Below are 21,532 nucleotides of genomic sequence, written 5' to 3'. Positions count from 1 at the left end.
AGGGCTACTAAATATTGTGGAGCCTCTTCTGTTTTAAATCACAGTGTTCATTCTTGACTGGAAAAAAGCACAACCGTTTCCAATTAAATGTCTTATGAAAACTGATAATTTCATTAAAAAAGACATTTTTTTAAAAACTCTTGTAATGCTGGTGAAGAACGCTAGTCTGTAAAAGCTACAGTTAATACGATGCAAAATCAATACTGCATAAGCTGATGGACATTTAAGATCCATTTGATAGTTTTTACACCCTTGATAATTTTTAATCCTAGAGTCTGAATATCACCTCGTACTGTGCAGTTATAGCATAGTATATGTCTATCTAAATTCTCCCTAAAGTTTTAAGTGGACATATTTTTTCCTTCACAGCAATCCTGAAAATGTAGATTGTGGTAGTGTTGAGAGCTGTCAAACTGCTGTGCGGTCTGTCTGAGGTAGGTGAAGTGAATCTGCTCCATGGTATATTAGGCTTGTGAGCTATTTTTAAAATGGAATCTATTCTATAAAGGGTTTAGGCACAATTAGAATATATTGGGAGAGAACCCCCTATGGAAATAAGCACAGAACCTGCCTGGCTGGTGCAGGGTCTCCAAGGTGCTACCTGCCACAGACATATAAAAGGTATAAAGAGCTCAGTCAGCTTTAAAGGTAGGTGAAATAAACAGCTGCTTATCCTAGTAAGGTGATATCGCTTGCAAAGAAAGAAAGGAAATTTGCCCTGGTGGCGCATTTGCTACTTGCTGGCAATGAATATTTGCTGCTAAAATTGTCAAAATGTTAAAGCTAATCTTTCTAACCTGTTACAGAGACTTGAGAAGCTAATAAGGGAGGGTAGGAGAAAACACTTAGAAATAAGTCTTCCTAGCAGCACCTGTTTCAACTCAGTTTTGCAGTATTTGTGGAAAAAGGAGAAGAATGGGCTTAAACAGCTGAACACAAGTTTATCTATGGCCTGTTAGCTTTATCAAAGCAACCAGATATAGGTGAAAGACACCCAATGGCAACAGGATTTATTGCAGAGGTAAAAAGAAACGTACAGAAAGTACATTTGTCTGATACAAAATAAGGAAAACCAGGACTTAATTTAATTTAATTTACCTGCTGTAAGAATCTTCTGTACAATTTTATCTCAGGACTCTAGTATCTTCCTCAGGTAGCAATGGACAGTGGAGTTGAAATGCGACTGTAGTGATCTAAAAAGTTGGCTGCCAGGTGTCATGAGAGCGCACTTCTGTTGAACAGTTTTTGACATGGTGCTAGTTAAGAGTTTGGAAGAAGGCCAGCTTTGGAACTAGTATAATACCTATGTGAAGTGGAAAGCAAATTTAGTGCAGGAGGTAAGTCACTACTTTGGCTAAGGAGATGAGATATGAATTCAAAATAATCCTTCAGCTGCCTAAGTTTTTTTGTTTGTTTGTATGTTTTTAAGCAAGTGTCTGTACACATACACTGTGGCTGTATTTAAATAGATCCATAAATTCTTTGCTTATTATATGACATTGTTTGGAAAAATTCATCTTTTTTATTCAGCTGGTAGAAAGCGGAGCAAATGCTTAGGTGTTGAGAATATTTAATCACCTTTTCATGTTTACCATGATCTGTGGTTGATCGTGCCCAGACTTTTCCTGTCCCTTTGAGATAGGATATTAGTTTCTTTATCCTTAAAATGTGGCCATATTTCAAGTTAATAATTTTGACTGATATTTGAAGTGCTTTGAAGGAAGTATGAAGATGGAAGGGACTAGAGAAGTGCAAACTGTTATTACTATTATACTTCTGCTAAAATTAAATTTTGCTCTCTCTAGAAAGAAAATCTGCCAAAGTTAATATTTAATCCCGTGGACTATCAGTAATTTACTCAAGAAATGCATATGAACCACAAACCCCATGCAACAGACCTGTTCACGTGTTGAAGTCTGTGTAATTTAGCCTTTATAAATCTTTACATTTTAAAGGAACCAACAGATCCATCATTAATTTTGGGATGATGTACAGAACATTCTCTCCCCCTTTCCATCTGTCTCAGAAGATTATCTTTTTCTTTGCTTTCCCCCTCCCCCCCTTGAGAGCAAAAATGCTAAGTAATCCTGAAGACAGGAACTGTATAGTCCCCCAGTTAGCTCACTGAGAGAAGCATTAATGCAAATCAGTTTATGCCTTTTAAAGAATGCTGCAATCATGCCATGCCTTTCTTAGGCATGAAAGATAAGGTATATCAAATTTAGAGGCTCTTGATATAGGTATATCCTCTTAAAGAAAAACCTTTGCTGTTATGAAATGAAAAGTATGCAATAAGGAAAAACAAAAGTAATGGATTTATGTTAGCTAATAAGTGTGTATTTTAGGGGGAAAAAGAAGCTAATAAAAACCTGTTAGACTATCCCCAACTCCTGACAATCACATCATTTGTGTAAAGTCTATGCTCCTATTTGTTAATGTTGTTGCTATGGCAACTGAAAACCTACAGCTTTTCAAGGTAAAATCAGTGCAGTGAGTGTCCAAAAGCAAGAACTGACTTTTCACATACGCAAATGCATGCTTTGCCTCTTTTTGCCTCTTTTCACAATAGATAATGACTAAAGCTTTTCTCTTCATTTTCTTTTCCATTCTGGCACTGGGGAGGGTAATTGTGAGTACTGAGTGGTAAAGTGTGAAACCCATTGGAGAACTGAGAGACTACTACCTGCTGGACTGCCAGCTATTTCTTTGACAGATGGTATCAGGTCTCAAAAGAGTCTAATTGGCTTATCATAGCCAATGCACGTGTTACAAGTGCTTAGATAAAGCCAGCAAATACACATTAGCTTGATGACTTGATTTTGTAGCTGTGCTTTTAAAGAAAAATATAGGCAAGACAGTTCAACTGCATTTTAAAGTGCTGGATTTGAGTCTCTCGGAGCCTGCAATCCTTTGCTGGAGTCCTAGTACAAATTACTAAATCCATCTATGGTCCATTTTACAGGCTGGCACAACCTGTGCGTTTGCATTGGAAACTCCGTGCTGTCCCTACTACAGGCGTTAGCCTGCTGCATCACTGGTAAACTGCTAAAGTCTAGGTGACTTCATAGGAGCTGTCTCAAAAGTTCCCTCTGAGGTAAATGTGTCTTTTATGGGTATTTCTAAAAAGCATCCACTTGAAGATCTTGGCATATGTAACATTTGAGTACAACTCCTCTGGTGCTCTGACTGACATGTGCACAAGGAAAGACAGGACTGCTGAGCTGGCTAAGGAAGGGACAGGTGAAAAGCAGCTTCTAGCAAGGTCTGGACTGGGGAATCAATAGGATCAGCTTGCTCTAGTTCAACAGGGAATTTAGCTTGATGTGTCAGAATAAAAAAATCTGGTTGAAAATATAGGATTTGTTTTTCTCCTATCCAGTAGTTTCCCATATCAACAGATATTCTGAAGTTAAGCATCTTTGAGGACTTTTAGGGTTTGTTCTGAGGGTCAAAAGACTTCAGAAGGCCAAAGGACAGAGAGTGGCTGATCTGAAGGTGGTTTGGGCCAGGGCATTAATGCAGATGTAGCAGATGAAGTCATCCTATGGTTCCAGTCTGCTGTACCAACTGGCACAGCCAAATGATTCACTGCACATAAGGGGTTTTGGTAGTATTTTTTTTATTGCCTTTAAAAAATATATTGGTCACTGTGCTATCATGAAGCTTCCTGTAGGTCCACAACGTTGCCTCAAAAATAAGAAAAGAGCTATGAGATCCTCAGGCTGATATGTGCTAGATGCCTTTGTTATCGGACTGAGTAAAGACGCTAGGGAGATGCTGGTAGATGGCCCATCTATGTGAGCACAAAACGGGACCTATGTAAGGAAGGTTGGCATATCACATAGCCTCATCATCCTTCCTCACTAAATTCCCATATATATGTATATATATGAAATGGGCTAATTAATGTTCAGTCACTTGGACTTCTGTTTTGGGTTTTTTTAAACTAAATTGAAACACAGAGGCACATGTCTCATGGGAGTTGTCAGGGAAGATCAGCTAATGTTTCTAAAGCATTGTCATGATCTGTAAAATATTCATGATTCCTATACTGTAGTTTAAGGAAAGTCATGGAATTCAGGAAATTGTAATTTTGTGGGAGGTGGTATAGTCTCATTAATAAGCTATATCTGTCAGTTTTAATGAGCATAAGGACATTTTCCTGTTTCTTTATACAGGACTTACCAACAAAATAAGGCCACTGCTGTTGGTAGGATTTTCTGAGGTTTTCAGTTTTATTGCAAGGCTGCTATTGAATATACAGTGTTAAGAAAAATAACTAAACTGTCTGTAGTTAAATGTGTTTTTTCTTTTTCATTTTCTTTTTCTTTTGTCCATTCTCTCATGGTTCTTTAGATAGCAGAGGTGCTTCTCTAGATGCTATATGAAGCCATTCAGTGTCTGTCTGTGAAACAGCACTGACTTTGCAGCTTATCAGCGCTTGTCAGTACTCCTTCCGGACCTTCCACCCACTATGATTTGCCAGAAGGTGATTCTGGCAAATTTTTCATGCAGCTGCTTAGTTAAGCTGGTTAGCAAAGCCTGCCTTAGCCATAAAAATAAGCCATTCATTTATGTGTTATGTAGTCTCCACGTTTTTAAAAAATCTTCATTGTCCTGGAATGAAACTGCTTTTTTCTACTTCAGGAGCTCCAGAATGTGTGTGTCCTCAGTGGGCAGCCTAACTTAAAAACAATAGCAAAACCAACCAACGAACCAGAAACCATCAGAGAAACTAATTGCCTCTGTTTGACATATAATATGCCATCCAGGAAAAAGCAGCAAACATTAAAACACAAGCAGAAAAAAACCCCCAAACTCTTATCAGTTTTTTACGAACTTGCAAATGCAAGAGGATGAAACCTTGAATTTGAAAGAATCTATGGGCTTGTCATGCGCAGACCATATAGGGAGAATAATTCTGAATCTAAAAACAGAATTAAAAGAACTTTTTTCCCAGTTATTGCAAGATTTGAAGGCCAGACACCTTCAAATGAGCCTGGGCATAGAGATGCTACCTCAGATGGGAAAAGGAAATTATCCTGTTGAGAATGACTTTCAGAGATTCACCGGATTCATGTAGCTACTGTTCGCATGTTGTGAACAGGGGCACAGAAGCTGCTTTTGTTGACTTACACAATGAGATTATAGAAGAGTGGAGATTACAGAAAGGGAGCAGACCCAGGAACCCACAGAGTATTATTTGTTGAGCATGATACTGAAACAGAACTGCCTACAAATCCTTATTCAGTTCCACAGTTCCTTGTAGGTTTAGACACAGATTCGCACATCTCTTGCAACATTTGCTGACTGCTTGTGGGATAGGATTGTTTGTGACTCTCCAGGACCTGGTCAGCAGTCTTATATGACAAGTAACATTCTGATTTTTGTCGTGCTTGGATTTTGTGTTATGTTTCAGTTTACAAGTTGTTTTCAATTTGAACTTTGTTCTTCCAGTTGCTATCATGTTAGAAAGTTACAAAAACATGAGTATATATCAATTAGCTGCACTGTTCTTAAATTACTTCTTGTATGAAACCCTGAGGTTTGCGATTAAAAACTTGTGTAGGTCCACTCTTCTGGAAAGAAACAGCTATGCCAAAAGGTTTCTCTGAACTATTTATATGTAGGGAGAGCAAGCAGTCTACAGAAACCAATAAAGTGGCACCCTGTGTCTCCAAATTAGGAAGCAACTAGAGTTTGATTAAAATTGATATTGGATTCAGCAAGTCAGAGAGTTCTTACCTAGTACAATCTATAAAATTAATCAGCCACAAAATACCACATGCAGATTGGCAAGCGCTTTATCCAAGAAGTTTTAGAAAATAAGCACAACAGGCACTTTAGGTCCCCAACACATATGAGAACAATATGCTTCACAGCAGTTTGTCACAAAACAGCATGCATATTAGCAATTCATTACTCATTAAGACTGCCACATGTGCAATAAATGCACATACATATGATGCTATTCCTGGGAGTGCTGCTTCGTTGTATGGATTGGTTATGGTGTCCATTGTCACCTAGAGTCCCTTCTATAAGTAAATGCTTGTTTCTGGTTTCACAGATGCTATTTGGAGCGCAGCAGGGTATAAGTCTGCACAGAAAGTTTGTTGTGATAGCTTAAAGGCATAAGCATCAGTGTTGCAAGTGCCCATTGTACCACCTCTGAAGAACCCTAAGGAAAGTAATGTAATTATTCATTTGGATTTTAAGTTGTGTGGCAAAACCTCAAAAGCTATGGCAGGACAGGCTAGATGAGTTCCACCATACCTCTGCATCCCAGTAGAGACCTGACTGGGAACAAAGTTCCTAATCAGTGACCATGTGAAAAGAAGGTATGTGTTTCTCTAGTTGCAAAAAGCCAGATCTCTTCAAAGCACTGTTGTTAGGTATCTCATTAGTGCTTCCCACACTGGTGTTCATAAACCTTCTGATGTGCTGTACAAGCTTTGCAGAATGAGAGTAGTTCTCCTTGCAATTTTCAACTCCAGGTAGACAGTCTTCACAATAGTATTAAAAATCTTCATCCCAGGTTGCTCCAGGCCACTAGTCCAGGAGCTTATTTCCCAACCTCTAATTTATTAACCATGAACCAGTATCAATGTTAGATGACCTGAGGAAGATAATTTATAGACTTTTATACCGGATAGGGCTTTCTGTTGTCATACTGTGATGCTGAAGGAATGGGACAAATTTTTTGTCCAGGTCTGTTATAGGTTCAGGCTGGATTATTTCATGCTGAGCTTCTGGAGTAACTATGTCTGCAAACCAACAAAATCTTACATTGCACTAATTGGCACGCTCCCCAGGTACACAGAGAACTTCTGTCCCAGAGTTGTCAAAATCTGTTTCTTGGCAGCTTCCAACATCCTTACACATTGCTACAATCCCCAAAAGGGCTTTCCTGGACTGTTTGTGCAGTAGATGCCTCTCTGAACATCCTTCTGAATTGCTGCATATGCTGGCTGCCGTCAGTCCATACGCCCAGCCCTCTGGAGACGGGATCCACAAGGGATGTGACCTTAGCGAGACTGCACAGTGGGGTGGAGAGGTATACAGTTTACTGCAGTTCAGAATGATACTTAGTGTTGTTCAAACAAGTTTCTGATAAAATATTTTGAAATAGTCCTGCAATACTGAGAGGGTAGTAATGAGTGTTGTTTCTTGTGGAGCCTCCTTTCTCCTTGCTCTAGTCTAGGCCTTTTGCTCAGATGATTCTTTTGGTCAAGGTCAGTTCGTTCATTACTAGAAAGCAATGTTTTCTTCTCCCCAGAGTTTAGTTTCTAAGCCTCAGAGGTACTGCATTGTAAGACAGTAGATGTTTAGAATTGATTTTAGAAAATTATAGTTCAAGATCATTGTTTGGTATGTTCCAAGGCTTCTACATCACATTTTGAATGTTTGGGTGATTTGAATTGAAGTAGGTTTTGGTTTTGTAAGCAATTTCATCTGGCAATTTAGTTGATAAATCAATTATAGTAGATAACTAAGTCTTATACTGAATGCCCTTTAAATATAATCATTTGTTTAAATAGTGCTGCAAGTTTTGACTTTAAAAAATTTGGCCCTCATAGTTAATTTATAAGTTCTCTTTTGCACTCGGGCTTCAAACGAGTGTTAGCAGATGTTAGCAAGAGGAAGGAGCTAACCACTGTGCACCCGTACTTGGTAACTTCCAGCAAGATATATCATTATCCTCAAGAATTCTTGATTAAAAATCACTCCTCTTTTCGGTTCGGTCAGCAGAACGTAGAATCTAATTTTATACCAGTGCTGACCTAATTTTGGGAAACTAAGTTCCTGTGGGGGCTTGTATTACTCCCTAGCCTATTTTCTGCAAGCCCCTCTTACAAGGGAATATTGGAGGCTTGCCTTGGAGTCTAAAAACCTTAACCAAGGCAACACTTAGAGCTATTTTCATGTAGGCTCTTCTTGCTTGCATGAGATGTACCCTGCTGTAACCTTTCCTTTAAGGTTTTGTTTAGGCAGCCGTTATTGTGGTTTATTGCTGCTTGTGATCACAGTAAGGGATGGAGCACAAAGGGAAATCAAATTATCTGAATTCCTTTCAATCAAATACATTTCAAATCACGCTTATTTTGAATGCTAGTATTCAAGCCTGCTTGAGTGTCTGTCCTTATGATGTGAAAGTTTAGGCCTATAAATAATAAATTAAATACATCATAGCTAACTAAACAAATGGTTTCTAGGAAAGGCAAGTGATTTCATTCATTCATATCCTTATTTATTCCACAAACATTTATACAAATGGGGGGCGGGGTGTTATCTTCAACCATTTTTCTTGGATCACAGACAATCCCTTCTTTTTTTAAAACAGCGACGATTCTTACAGCAACAGCTGGAGAACCGAGTGAGCTGAAAGAAAGAAAGTACTCCTTTCAGGGAAGCTAAGCACACCACCATGCCTGCTTCCCTTTGACACAGTGAAATGCCATTGTTCGGCTATTGCTTACACACTTTTTCTGTTTTAATGTACCTGAGCTGTCACTGTTGAATAGTATCCATTGTCTGTGAGAAGCTGTGAATAGGGGATGATGAAGCGATGGCTTCCTGGAAAGGAGCAGAATTAATCTTCAGAATTCCCCATCCCTTATAAATGGCCTTCTGACAATTTGAAAACTGAAAAGTGTAAGCGTTGTTAAAATTCATGCGGTTTGGAAAAAAGCCCTATTGGATTGTCCATTTAAGCACATTTTTAGGCTGGAAACTTTTACTAGCTAGTTACAAATATATTGATTTTTAAAAAGAAATTGTTGACCTTTAAAACCCTGGAGTCAGTTGCTGCCTGGCTTATTGGAGACATTAGGTTATTTATATTCACAGAGGCCTAGGTAAGAGCTAGCAGTTTTGAGTCAGACCCTAAGCAATGATCAGAACAGAGGGGTGGGTGATGAAAGTACTGTATTTACATGAAATATAATTACACAAGACTGACTGCAGAAGGCTGAGATACCACTTACAGGACATCAGTCTACATTCCAGGGTGGGGGAACTTAAACTTTGTTTCCTCACTTCTTCCACCTCCTCTCTGGGACAATTCTCATACCATCTGCAATTTGAAAAAGTTGGCTTATTCTCTTCTGTGCCTGTCCCACACATGCTGTCATAACAGCTAGTAATAACTTTTTATAGTAATATTAGGCCCTACCCTCTAAGAAGTTTAGTACTCACAGAAATGTGGGTGATTATAGGTTTCTGAATGAGGCCTGAATGTATGTACCACTAATTGTCGTATTTACCAGAGGAGGACTGGGCTGCTTCTGCTGTGTCTTGTATTTACATTTTCACCTGAGAAATTAAATTGTCTCCTAAGTTCAGGCAGAGGAACAATTTTCTGGCTGTCAAAATAATATCAAGAAGAGGTATATGAATGGGATATTAGTTACTGTGAGTTAACACTACAGATCTGAGGATAAAAACAATGCTGTTATTTAGCAACTATAAATTGACAATAGATTCAATAATACCTATTTGGTTTTATTTCTATTGATTTTTCTTCTGCTTTTCCTTAATTAAAATGCTCAGTTAATATCACAGAATTTGCCATCCCCACCAGGTTAACTGGTGTAGAAGGCTTGGCTCTGGCATTTCTAAGATGTTCAGTGAAAAGAGGTTGTCATGATTTAGCATGGCTCTGAGTCACAACAGGTGAAAATCAAATCCCTACTTAGTTCTATACCTTTCAGTTTTTATACTAGTGATATACTTCTGTTGGACAGTTCAGCGTCCATAAATTGTCAAGACAGCGGAATCCATGCTGTCTTTTAGTCTCCTACTGCCAGTACACAAGGGTGGGCATCCAGAAGGAGCAGAGCCTTGTAGATGGTGGAGGTATGGGACAGTGGATGTTGTGATGCACAAAAGAAAGAAAAGACCTAGGGACAACCATTGAAATACAAAGAACATGGTGTGAACATGTCGTTAAAAATACTGAAATAGTAGAGATCTGTAGTCTGCTGAAGAAAGAAATAATGAAGGGAAAAAATGTGGGTTTGGGGGAGATGACATCTTTAACATCACCTGTATATTCTATTTGCCACTTATTTCATTCCATTTGCATTTGCTTTCTTTTTCTTTTGCATTCATTTGTATCTTAGTCCTTATTTCTTTACTGATTCTTCCCGAAATCCATTATAAATGTGGGAAATGTTGAGAATAAAGGAGGGGAGCAAATACTTTTCTTTCCCCCTTTTCCTTCCCTCTCATTTCTTTTCTTCATTTTCCACTGTGGTCTATCTCTCCCTTTATTCCTCAGCTGTGTTCATTTTATTCATTAGCAGAAGCAATGCTGCAGATTTTTCAGGAGGCAGTAGGGAGCGCAGAGAATGGCTGAGGGAACTGAGGAGTTTTCTCTGTTAGTAAATCCTACCATAATGCTGCACAGGAATATTAGTCTCTCCTGGTCTGGTTCTCTCCTGCTGCATAAAAGCCATCCTTTCATTTTTTGAATCCTTTATGGTATGTATGAATTTGTCTCCAGACAACTTTATACAGTGCCTTTGTGAGAAAGTGCACAAAGAGAGTTAACATTTACATTTACCTTTCGAGGTGCAGCACTGATAAACTTTTGTTTAATGTTAAACCTAGCAGTTTTTCCTCTTTCCCCATTATGGTATCTAGGAACAATATGCTGAAGGAAAAGTACATTATTCAGGCAGGGGAAAAAACCAGGTAATAATGTGATGTTGTTACAATTCTTCTGAGACTTCTGGAATTATTAATAACTTTTTTTTTTATAATAGCAAGTGGTAGAAGTGCCTGTCATCTCTGTTGAATTCTAGCTCATGTTCTCTAATCACATTCCCTTTCTTTTTAAAATTTCTCTTAGCTTTCTGTGAGAATTGCATTTTGAGATTAAACTGCCATGCTTAGACAGGGTGAAGGAGTTGCAACGTAGGGGGCTTTAGGTTAGCTGGTTTGAGTCATGTGCAGGGAGCAGAAGGGAATGATCCCACTCTGTTGTGATCAGCTGTCATAAGGTCCTGCACTTGCAGCCTGTATTATAATTTGCAAGATCTGAAACTATTTTTATAACAATGGACTTATCTATACAAGCTACTAGGCTTGACACAGGTAGAATTGGATGAAATTACAAGGTTACTGTGGTATGCTGGAAGTCAGATTCAATTATTCAGCGGTCCCATTTGGCTTTAATATTTATGAATGCTTCTGTTAGTTGTTTTTTTTTCTTTTTTTTCATCAAATATCAAACTTCACTGCAAGCACAAATATCCAACTTAATTATTTTCAACTCCTGAGGTTTCAAACCCATTAAACAGCAGAGAGGCTCAGTAATTGTTTTATTACTAATACTGAAAGTGTAATAATACCAGTGGCAACAGAGGACAGTGAGCAAAACAATGAGAAAAATGTAAAGGTATAAATAGCATCATTAAAGCTATTTCACAAAAGATAAACATGACTGTCAGGTTAATATTTCAGATATTCAATATTTCACAGATAACAGTTTTTGTTAACTCTTTCTTACATTTCCCTTGGAGAAGAAACTAGCTATAGAATTATTTGGCTTTCTTAGAAGTGCAAGGCTTTCTGTATTGTTTCCTTTCCTTTCAAATCAGTTACCAGCTATAATTAAGTTAACAACTAAAATGTAGTAGATGCTTTCTGCAGTTCCTGGTAACATAGAGGTTGTCCTTTTTTAGCCCAATTTTTTCGTCAGTTCCCAGTTTTGTTCTGGCCTGGCCTCCAAGGGCAGTAGATGGAGTATGCATGGGTCTTGGTGCCTTCTGGAGGGGTGTGGCATTGCTCTGCTGCACACCACCACAGTAGTGACCCCAGGTAGGAAGCCTGAACTGTGTCCTGGCATGGCAGGGTCTTATGTGTTTTATGGCCTGAACTGTGTTCTAGAGTTTCATGGGAAAATTTCTACTTTACTATATATTCAATATACCAGACATGATATAGCGGTGATGGTAAAGTTGTGCGGATGTGGTTGTAAGCAAGGCAGAGTTTGTAGGTGCTTTAGGAATGGAAGAAAGGCTAGTCTGCTCAAACCTTCCATGTTCTTTTCTATTTACATGAGGATGCCTATTTAAATTTATTATTTCTGCCTACAACCTTGCCTCAAAGATGATCAGATGTGATTTGTGAAGCTGCAGTTGTATTTCTGTTTGGGGGGTGGTTTTTTGCTCCTTTAGCATCTGGAACTGTTATGGTGTCATATATGCACAGCGTCATATGATTTTTAATTGGTTTACCTTTTTAAATTTCATGACAGGACTTGTAATCTTTAGGACCTAGAAAAAAACTTGAGCTTTTTCATTGTAAAAGATGGAAAGAAGTCTGTAACAGAGAGTAGAGAGTTATGTATTTCATTTGCTGTTTCCACCACACTCTTTGTTTGTTTTCTTGTACATCTCGATGCACTGGTCTTGTTCTGTAAAATTACAGTATCTCTGCAGCATGCAAATTCATCCTTTGCTATATGGTTTCAAGCAGGGTTTGGCTACAGACTCCAAGCTTCCTTATAAATCAAAAATCTCAGTAATTTTACTAGTAAACCCAGCTCCTGCATGGCTTTTACTCTGGTTGCTTCACCCTGTGGATCATGGTATTGTCCTCTGTGTAACCTACAAATCACTTGGATGGTACATGCTTCGCTAAATTTTACCCAACATTGCTGGTGCCCTCAGGAATAAGAATATTTTTCTCAAACACACACCTTTAGCATGATAAGGTTGGGAAAGACACAAGGAGAAATAGGAAGAAAAGCTGCATAGAGCTTGTTGAGTTTAGCCAAAAATTCAGATTATGTCTAAAATCAATTTCAGATGTGTTATCTACTGGAACTGCTCTAGAGAATGTAGTCTTTGCTCTCAGAAGTGTTTCCTTTTGAACTATTGTCCATTTATTCATAGAGATTGTCTGTAATGCAGCATTCCTAAACTAGCCAGTAACTCAATAATGAAATCACCTCAAAACCTAAAGACAATACATGCCTAACATACTTACTTTCCTCATCACTTTGCAAATTTGAATTACAATCAAAGGCAAACAAACAAGCAAGCTGATATTGAGTTGAAAAGACATTTCACATGTTAATGAAATGAACAAGAAGGAAAAAAAGTATTTTTCTGTTGTTTCATTTGTTGAAAGGCATCAGTTTTCACAAGTCCAAATTACATGACAAAGCTCAAAAGTATGGGAAAAGCTACTTCGTGGTAAACACAATATTTTTTTTATTTTACTTGAGCAAGAAAGAACTAAAATGGTGCCTCAGAAACTGCACCGTCTGTGTCTTACCTGGGAGAAAATACAGAGCACTGTTTGGAATAAATAAATAAAGAAATAATACAGATTTTAATGGAAAAGGAATTAGTCCTAACGGAATAATTAAACAGAAGCTGAAAATTGCCGACATTATTTTAAAGAAGAGTCTGTTAAAGCTCGTTGTGATTGAAATGGATATATTACCTTGTGTTTATATTAGGTTCTGACACTACTTTCACACATGTATCCTGAGATACACTACATGTTTCTTACATACTCCTTTATGGTTCAGTTGGTTGTACTCTTCACTGGTGTAGGTGGTCAAAGGTTCAAATTCTATTGGACTGAAAATGCTACAAGAAGTGGCCAAGTTTGTTAAGGAATACAAAAATTGAAGGCAAAGAAAGCAATAGTACCTCTCCAACAGATTAATTCATCCCTAATTTACAGGATGTTTGAAACTAAGCCTTTTTTACTCTGAGGAAAGAAAAATGCTCTCATGAAAAGGTAATGTCTGATCATAAGGGTTGGATGCCTGTTTTGCATAGCATATGTGCCTTACTTTCATCTCTATGAACATCCTCGATCTTAGACTAAGATTAGATTTGATCTTAATTGGTGAGACTATGTTACAAGAAGTTCCTGGAAAGCAATGTAGCAAGTGCGTGAAATGTCATAGAATCATAGAATGAATCACGGAATGGTTTGGGTTGGAAGGGACCTTAAAGATCATCTAGTTCCAACCCCCCTGCCATGGTCTTGAACACCTTCCACTAGACCAGGTTGCTCAAAGCCCCATCTAACCTGGTCTTGAACACTTCCAGGGATGGGGCATCCACAACCTCTCTGGGCAACCTGTTTGAGTGTCTCACCACCCTCACAGTGAAGAACTTCTGCCTTACATCTAATCTAAATCTACCTTCTTTCAGTTTAAAGCCATTACCCCTTGCCCTATCAGTACGTGCCCTTGTAAAAAGTCCACCTCTGGCTTTCTGTTCCCTGTTCTAAAACAAGTGCCTGTGTACAGTTCAACTTAAAATACCATTTCAATGATGATCAATAGTACTGTTAAAAATGTTGCCTGTAGGTACTGTTTGTTTACCTTTTAACAAAGAACTATGCAATGAGGAGGAGGTAATCTTGACTCTGCTCTGTGTGCAATGAATAGAGACATAGCTGCCTGAGTTACAGTGACATTAATAGTGAACCATGACAGTGGCTAAGTGTGCTTGTTGCAATGGAAAATGAAATTTTACCCATCTTTGCATGCCTATGTGCAGGAGAGTATGGTTTATTGATTAGTTGGGATGAATTCAATACCTTTCCGGAGGTTGTTATCAAGAGCTGGTATGTTCCTGATGTGTAAAACCTTGATTTTTTTAGAGCTCTTCATCTTTGGATGGGGTTTTACTTTCAAATGAAATCTGCAGAGATAAGTGAGAACTGAAGTGGCTTCTATTTAAGCTGATTTTTTGAGCTGTAGAACTTGGCTGAACCTTCATCTTTTCTGAATGAAATCAGTTATAAATTCACTTAACTAACCACAGCAAAACTTCTGACTTCAGTTTGTGGAGGTGAACTGCCAAGAGGGATGTGAAACTCGGAGCGGAGGGGATGCCTGGCCACCCGTCACAGCAGCTGACTGATTCCAGTTAGCTGGTTTGTGGCTTGTTTAATCTTTTTAGGTTCAATCAGAGCTCCAGAGTTGAGCATCTCTGTGTCTTTGGGACATTTCCTGCTGATTCCAGTGTAGCAGCTATGTGTCTCATGCCCCTTGAACATGTAGTTACATTGATAGTGGAGTCTCCATTTGGAGTAAGATAGGTAGGACAGTAGGTGGTACTGCGCTAGCTGCTCTCTAGCGGTGCGTCTAATTTCCCTCTTACTCTCCTCCCAGCTCACCAGTGAATGAATGACCCAAGAGATCATAGCTAAATAGCATTGGAAGTGCCTGTTTGTTTAGTTTAGTGAAAATATTACACCAGAAATGAAGCTTCACAGAAAGGCCAGCGATAACCCCATACAACCCATAGAAGCCTTATCACCTGGATCATAGCCAGACCATTTTTTTGACAGTGATATTAAATGCCATACTTGTCCTTAATAATTCATGCTGCAACAAAGAAGCTTCAAATTAAAGCATGTGTTTCTGCTTTACAAACAGCTCCTTGCACATGTGCTGACTTTGCAGCTGCTTCCTGCAGTCTTTGACTTCTGTAATTAGGACAACTGGTGAGCCCAGCTAATGATATTAAACTGACTGGTCCCCAAGTCTAGAATGTAATTTATCTCTAGGGTTTAATTTGCTGAGTATGGGGCAGCACAATACAAGGTTTGCATGCGTGATAGATGTAACTTGATTTTTTTAGCTCTTGTTGCCAAGTTACAATAAACTGTTTTCACAGTAGATCATCCGCATTTAAAAGGACAAAGATTCCACCTGAAAAGAGCCATACTGATGAAAACTGATAATTTATTGATGTCTCCAAAGAGAGGAAAATAAAACCAAAACCCCAACTTGCGAACAGGATAATTTTGTATTCTAGACATTAGCCAGACAGGCTCAAAAATAGCTCTTCAGACCCCAGAGACTGACATGTGCTACAGTAGCAAGTGACTAAGAGCTTGCATACAATAAATAGCTACTAATTTAAAAATAAGTAGCATGAATATTATCTAGGGCTTAAAGACAGAATCACAATGATTTGTTGTCTGAATTGCATTTTAGAGTTACTTTCCCTGGAAGTAATCCTATACCCTTGCAGTGAGCATCATATCTAAATGCTAAGAAAAAAGGTAAATTAGAAAAAAAAAAAAAAGTATTGAAGTCTCTGCACTTGTCCAAATGATTAGAAATAATCTTAAAGCATAATGCTGGTAAATGCTTTCCACTTTTATCAAGGGGAAAAATGTACCATATTCTGATGGAAAATGAGGTAGAATTCATGCTGACATGTGAAGCCGTTGTCCTACCTCTTCCTGAAGATGCGTACCAAAGTCCTTTAAGTTCTCTGAAATAAGAATCTGTTTTCCCCTAATCTGTTTAAAAGATTGCATGAAGGGGCGTAACTAAGGGGAGTGTTTCTTACTGCCATCTTTGAGTTCATTTCAAAAATATTCATGCTTGGTCAACAGACTGTGGATCTTGGTGACTACCTGGAAGCTGAATGGTGTTCAGTGTTAACTGCCAATACCTGTTTGGTCATCTCTGTAGATGTGATCAACGTGGGACCTGTCATCTTCTTTGAGTAGAGATTCCTTTTTGTAGCAATAATGTCAGGGCAGTTCTTTGCAGGTTTAAAAGTCAACTCTTAATAAACTGATTGCCAGTACACAGGAGGTCTGAACAAATAGGATGTATAAGGTATTGCAGAAAAATACCATATAATGTATAAGGAACATAGGCACATCCAGTTACAATTGCAATGCTTTCCACAGTACAGAGAACATGTAAACCAAACCAAATGTCTTCACTGCAGTTAGACCATTAAAGATCCAAAGGTAAGATAGTGCGATTCTGCAATGTGCACTAGCTAGTCTGATATTCTGTTTATAGATTTAGAAAAGCATGATGCTGGGTTAATTTCAAGGTGTCACCTTCTGAAGTAAGCCATTTGGTAAAAAGCAGTGGATTGACAGAAATGAAGCTGTAGATATTCAGTGAAATCTTTTCATTAAATTCACAACTAAAAACTGTCAATCAGCCCCAGCAGAAACCTGCTTAGATAACTCTGCTTGAAATACTGTACCTCCTCAGAAAATGGAAGAAGGGCTTTTTGCCAGGATTTTAGAATTGGGAGAAGCTTCTCCCTTTACTTTCAATTGCTGTGCCAGAGACATGTACTGTCCTTGCAAAAACCCTCCTGCAACACTGAATTTTTGATTCACAGCAGGAAAAACCAGAGTGGGGAATGCAGACAGAATATGTAGTGCAGCACTGGCTGTGCTTCAGCAGACTTGTTCTGGTGGTTTCAGCGAGCACTACTTTTGAAAAGCCTGAAAATAGATCATATCTATATGATCCTATGAGTATCCCTCAGAGGGAGGGGAAACGACAGGGAAGCGTTTCTGTGGACTGTGGAATTTCAACTCATTAAAGTGATGAAACAACTGCCGTGGGAAGGAATCCGCACGGAGTCCATGACAGATGCCTGATATGCTATGTGCCCAGTGGCAGAACACAAAAGCCTGATCAATTAGCAATATTGAGAAGCTTCTTGCATTCACAGGAGCAGGTGGTAGAGCTGCTGTAAAAGTTGCATTAAGGGGAGAAAATGCAGTCGCTAGGCTATATTTTGACCTGCCGTCTCTCCCCCTGGGGGTAGCTGGGTGGTACGCACAGGGTTAACACCAGAAAGCACACTGGTGGCATGTAATGCCAGGTGTTCAGACACCCACCGAATTAGTTCCAGCGCCAGCTTTTGTACACAGCTTGGCACCCTCACAGCATCGGCCGGCTTTAGGGTAAAAAAGACTTTTAAATCACTTACCTTGGTCTAGTCCAGTGTAGCTTTTTGGTTGTTCTCCGTCCACTACCAGAGAAAGAGAAATTAATGCCAGATTCCAGTGAGTCATCCTAAATGACAGAGTAGGCTCACTCTTTGCACCGGCTGCTGGCTGCCTCCGCTGTGTGACAGCTGCCGGCTGGCTGGGGAACAAGCGTGTCCCATTCTGCAGCCTGCGGCAGGGGGAGAGGGGAAGGCAGCGCCGGGGAGAGGAGGTGGGAGAGAAAGCCGGAGAGAAGGACCAAAAGAGAGATGAGAGAGAGGCAGAGGCAGGAATATACCATGTGGCTGCGTGCTCCCCTTCTCTGCCTGGTGCTCAGCCTCGCGACGCGCTGCCGAAAAGTTACTTTTTAATATGGGGTGCACTCTCCAGTTTTAGAGCCTCCCCACTCCTGCCCTCTTTTCAGCCTCTGCTCAGAGGATCTTCTTAGCATTTCGGCGATTACATTATCGTCTCTCTCTTTTGGAGGCTGGCATGGATGCTGCACACAGAATATGTTCAGTAAAGGAAGTCTGTCTTGTGGCTGTGTGAAAAGCAGCACTTGGTTTCTTGCAGCAATTTTATAGGCTGTTTATCTGAGAGTAGGAAACCAAGGGCAAGGGCAGTAATTCTGGCATCAGAGGCAACAAAAAAAAACCCAGAAAAAGGTGTTGGGAAGCACAAAATCGTACACAAGATTGTTGGGGAGGGAGACATTTCTTGGTTATTCCTAACAGAAAGGAAGGTTGGAATAATTTCTGAGCCTCTGGTTTATCATCCTTGGATGTGTCTCTACAGATCAGAAATCGGTGCTAGAGACAGGACCTTTCCTAGGGATTCCCAAAATAATTCTCAAGAGAAAAAAGCAAGCTGTTGGAGTGGGTAATACTGCACTAAATGGCAGAAAATTCTCAGGGGAAACACTGCTAGTTTCTAACCACCCTAAGACTCCAAAGTACAGTTTAATAATTTCATTACACTTACACCCCTTGTATGCATATGCTTGTTTATACAAATATTTTTTTAGGAAACTAGTATGGTACAGCTTCACAGAAGTTAGTGATTGCTGTAAATACTTTAGTGTCACTAGGAAAGAGGAAGAAGTGTTTAGGTTTCCACTGTTTGCTAACTAGTTCTTAGCCTCTATCAAAGGGTAGGTCTGGAAAGCTTTCGTGGGCTTTTGAAGGCCCTTTATTAAAATATTAGTGGCAGCATCTTAAGAAAATCGAACATGCTACTACCTCTGTGTCAAGCTATGTTCAGGTGCTCTGAATATTTGTCAGTCATCTGCATCTAAAAGGGGTGGTGTTTCATATTTTCTATTCCTGCAAGTGTGAATGTGAGTGGATGATCTTAATCCTGATTAATTGGCACATAATTCCCAAAGAAAACTAGGGGAAGAAATAAGAAATAACAGCTTAAAGGTGGAAGAGCTAAAATACATATGCCTTCTTGAGTAGAAAACTGAATGTATGATAGTTTCACATCTACTCCAAATGATTGTGCCAGTTAAATATCCATTAGGTGTTCTGCCTGTGTTTCCCTCTGCAGAGTACAGTATGATGTTTTCTTTTATTCTGGTGTTATTGGATAGGGATGGTCCTGTGAGAATGAGATATGAGCTCTTCAGATCTTTTTTTTTTGATGTGTGATTTAATTATATATATAATTCTGAGTTTGCTGAAGGTACTAGGGATTTACTAGCCTCATAATTCATAACGAAGCGGCCCATATCCAAGAGCTTAGGAAATGTTTCCTTAGGCTGATTGCAGGCAAAATCATACTTTGGGTTTTTTTCCCCTGTACATTTGAACCACCACAGCAACTCTTTTTTCTTTTTTTTTTTTTTTTTACCCATAAATTTCCACATCTAACACTGCATGGTGGCATGAGCAGTATATACCTGTGAGTCATGTGCAGCTGTAGAGTATAAGGAGCTTTCTCCTTCAGCCTGTGAGTGAACAGCATGAAGAATATCCACAAAAGTGTTTAATCTGAACATCATGTGGACATAAATTCATAAGGAGAAATGGGTCTTTGTTACTATTGGGTAGTGACCATGGAGAAGTGCATCATCAGGGCTAATCAAATGTGTGTGTCCTGGTTTCAGCTGGGATAGAGTTAATTGTCTTCCTAGTAGCTGGTACGGTGCTATGTTTTGAGTTCAGTATGAGAAGAATGTTGATAACACACTGATGTTTTCAGTTGCTGCTAAGTAGTGTTTAGACTACAGTCAAGGATTTTTCAGCTTCTCATGCCCAGCCAGTGAGAAAGCTGGAGGGGCACAAGAAGTTGGCACAGGACACAGCCAGGGCACCTGACCCAAAGTGGCCAACGGGGTATTCCATACCATATGATGTCATGCCCAGTATATAAACTGGGGGGACTGGGGGTGGGGAATCACCGCTCGGGGACTAGCTGGATGTCAATCGGTGGGTGGTGAGCAATTGCCCTGCGCATCATTTGTATATTCCAATCCTTTTATTATTACTGCTGTCATTGTATTAGCATTATCATTATTAGTTTCTTCTTTTCTGTTCTATTAAACCGTTCTTATCTCAACCTACGAGTTTTACTTCTTTTCCTGATTTTCTTCCCCATCCCACTGGGGCGGGGGGGAGCAAGTGAGCGGCTGCGTGGTGCTTAGTTGCTGGCTGGGGTTAAACCACGACAGTGTGTAAGATGTCTATCCAGGGTTCATCCAGGTCTTTTAGAATTCAGCCAGAATTGTATGCAAATTGATTAGCTGTGTAATAGACCTCAACTGAAAAATGATTGGATGGGAGAAGAAAAGGGCCTTGTGCCATGGAGTACGTCTGCTGTAACAAGGACTATGCTTCAGACACCGTGTATGGTGCTGGAGTTTTCCCTTAAGATCCTGTACTGTTGGGAAGACTCAGTGGGGAGAGGCAGCGTAGGGACAGGTATCAATGACAGAGGGTATCACAAAATAATTAAACACGTTTTTCTGAAGTGACAGACAGCAGTGACTGAAGCTGGGTGTCCTCCGTGGTAGGGTGGGAGTGCATAGAGTTGTCCAGAGGTGTCTGGAACCAGGCCTGAAGGTGTGCTGGGTGTCTGGGGTGCTGACACCTAATCACAAACGGGCTGAGGAGCAACAGGGTAATAGAAGAATACTCATCCTTGGATATGAAAATAAACTTGGATTAATTATCTGCTGAGGTAAATAAGTATTTTTAAAGAGTATTCTCCTAAACTTTAGTAATTCCTTTATTAAAACTGGTCCAGTTTCTTCCATGCGGGTTGCTCCCCTTCTGTCTACTTAGTATTGCATAGGGGATGCTCAGTAACCATGTGAACTCTGTCTGCAGATGTGAACCTGAGCTGCATGTTTTGAAGAAACCTTTAGTTAATTGAACTCATTTGTTATTGTTGCCAGTATCACCTGGAAATACAATAACACATACATATATGTTTCTGCTCACACAACTGATGTTTCTGTAGTCAGAAGTTGGCTGCCTACCCAGACATTTACTGATGGAGAAGAAATGAAGCAGGTGGATATAATCAATTTTTGTCTTTTTTTGGAGCAATTAAAGTGACTGTAATTGACATTCATGCGTGTTCAGAGAACCACAGACCTGGTAGATTGTTCTGTAGTACAGTTCATTCTACCATTCCCATTGATAGAAATGTCACTATATTGCCAACTCAAATTCCTATCAACAAGGCATGAATATTAATATTAAAATGAACATGAAAAATGTTTTAAAAGTAGAAAGGACTTGCTTGAAATCTTTCTTTCTTTTTATAGCCTTGCCCTTTAATTTCC

General features: G+C 39.4%; 1 protein-coding gene across 2 annotated transcripts in view; it reads right to left on the bottom strand.

Annotated features, from left to right (window-relative positions):
- Positions 1-18,160, bottom strand: part of RASGEF1A (RasGEF domain family member 1A) — a 175,068-nt gene extending 156,908 nt beyond the window's left edge. The window contains exon 1 of one of the 2 annotated variants that reach the window (XM_069796179.1): positions 17,745-18,160. The gene's annotated coding sequence lies outside the window, so the exon portion shown is untranslated. The remainder of the gene's footprint in view (positions 1-17,744) is intronic. The other variant, XM_069796176.1, reaches the window with a different exon arrangement.
- Positions 18,161-21,532: the final 3,372 nt, after the last annotated feature.

Source organism: Haliaeetus albicilla, chromosome 11, assembly GCF_947461875.1.
Source record: "Haliaeetus albicilla chromosome 11, bHalAlb1.1, whole genome shotgun sequence".
NCBI classification, from domain to species: Eukaryota; Metazoa; Chordata; class Aves; order Accipitriformes; family Accipitridae; genus Haliaeetus; species Haliaeetus albicilla.
The sequence above is the reverse complement of the archived record's forward strand: the minus strand, read 5'-3'. Positions and strand labels throughout refer to the sequence as shown.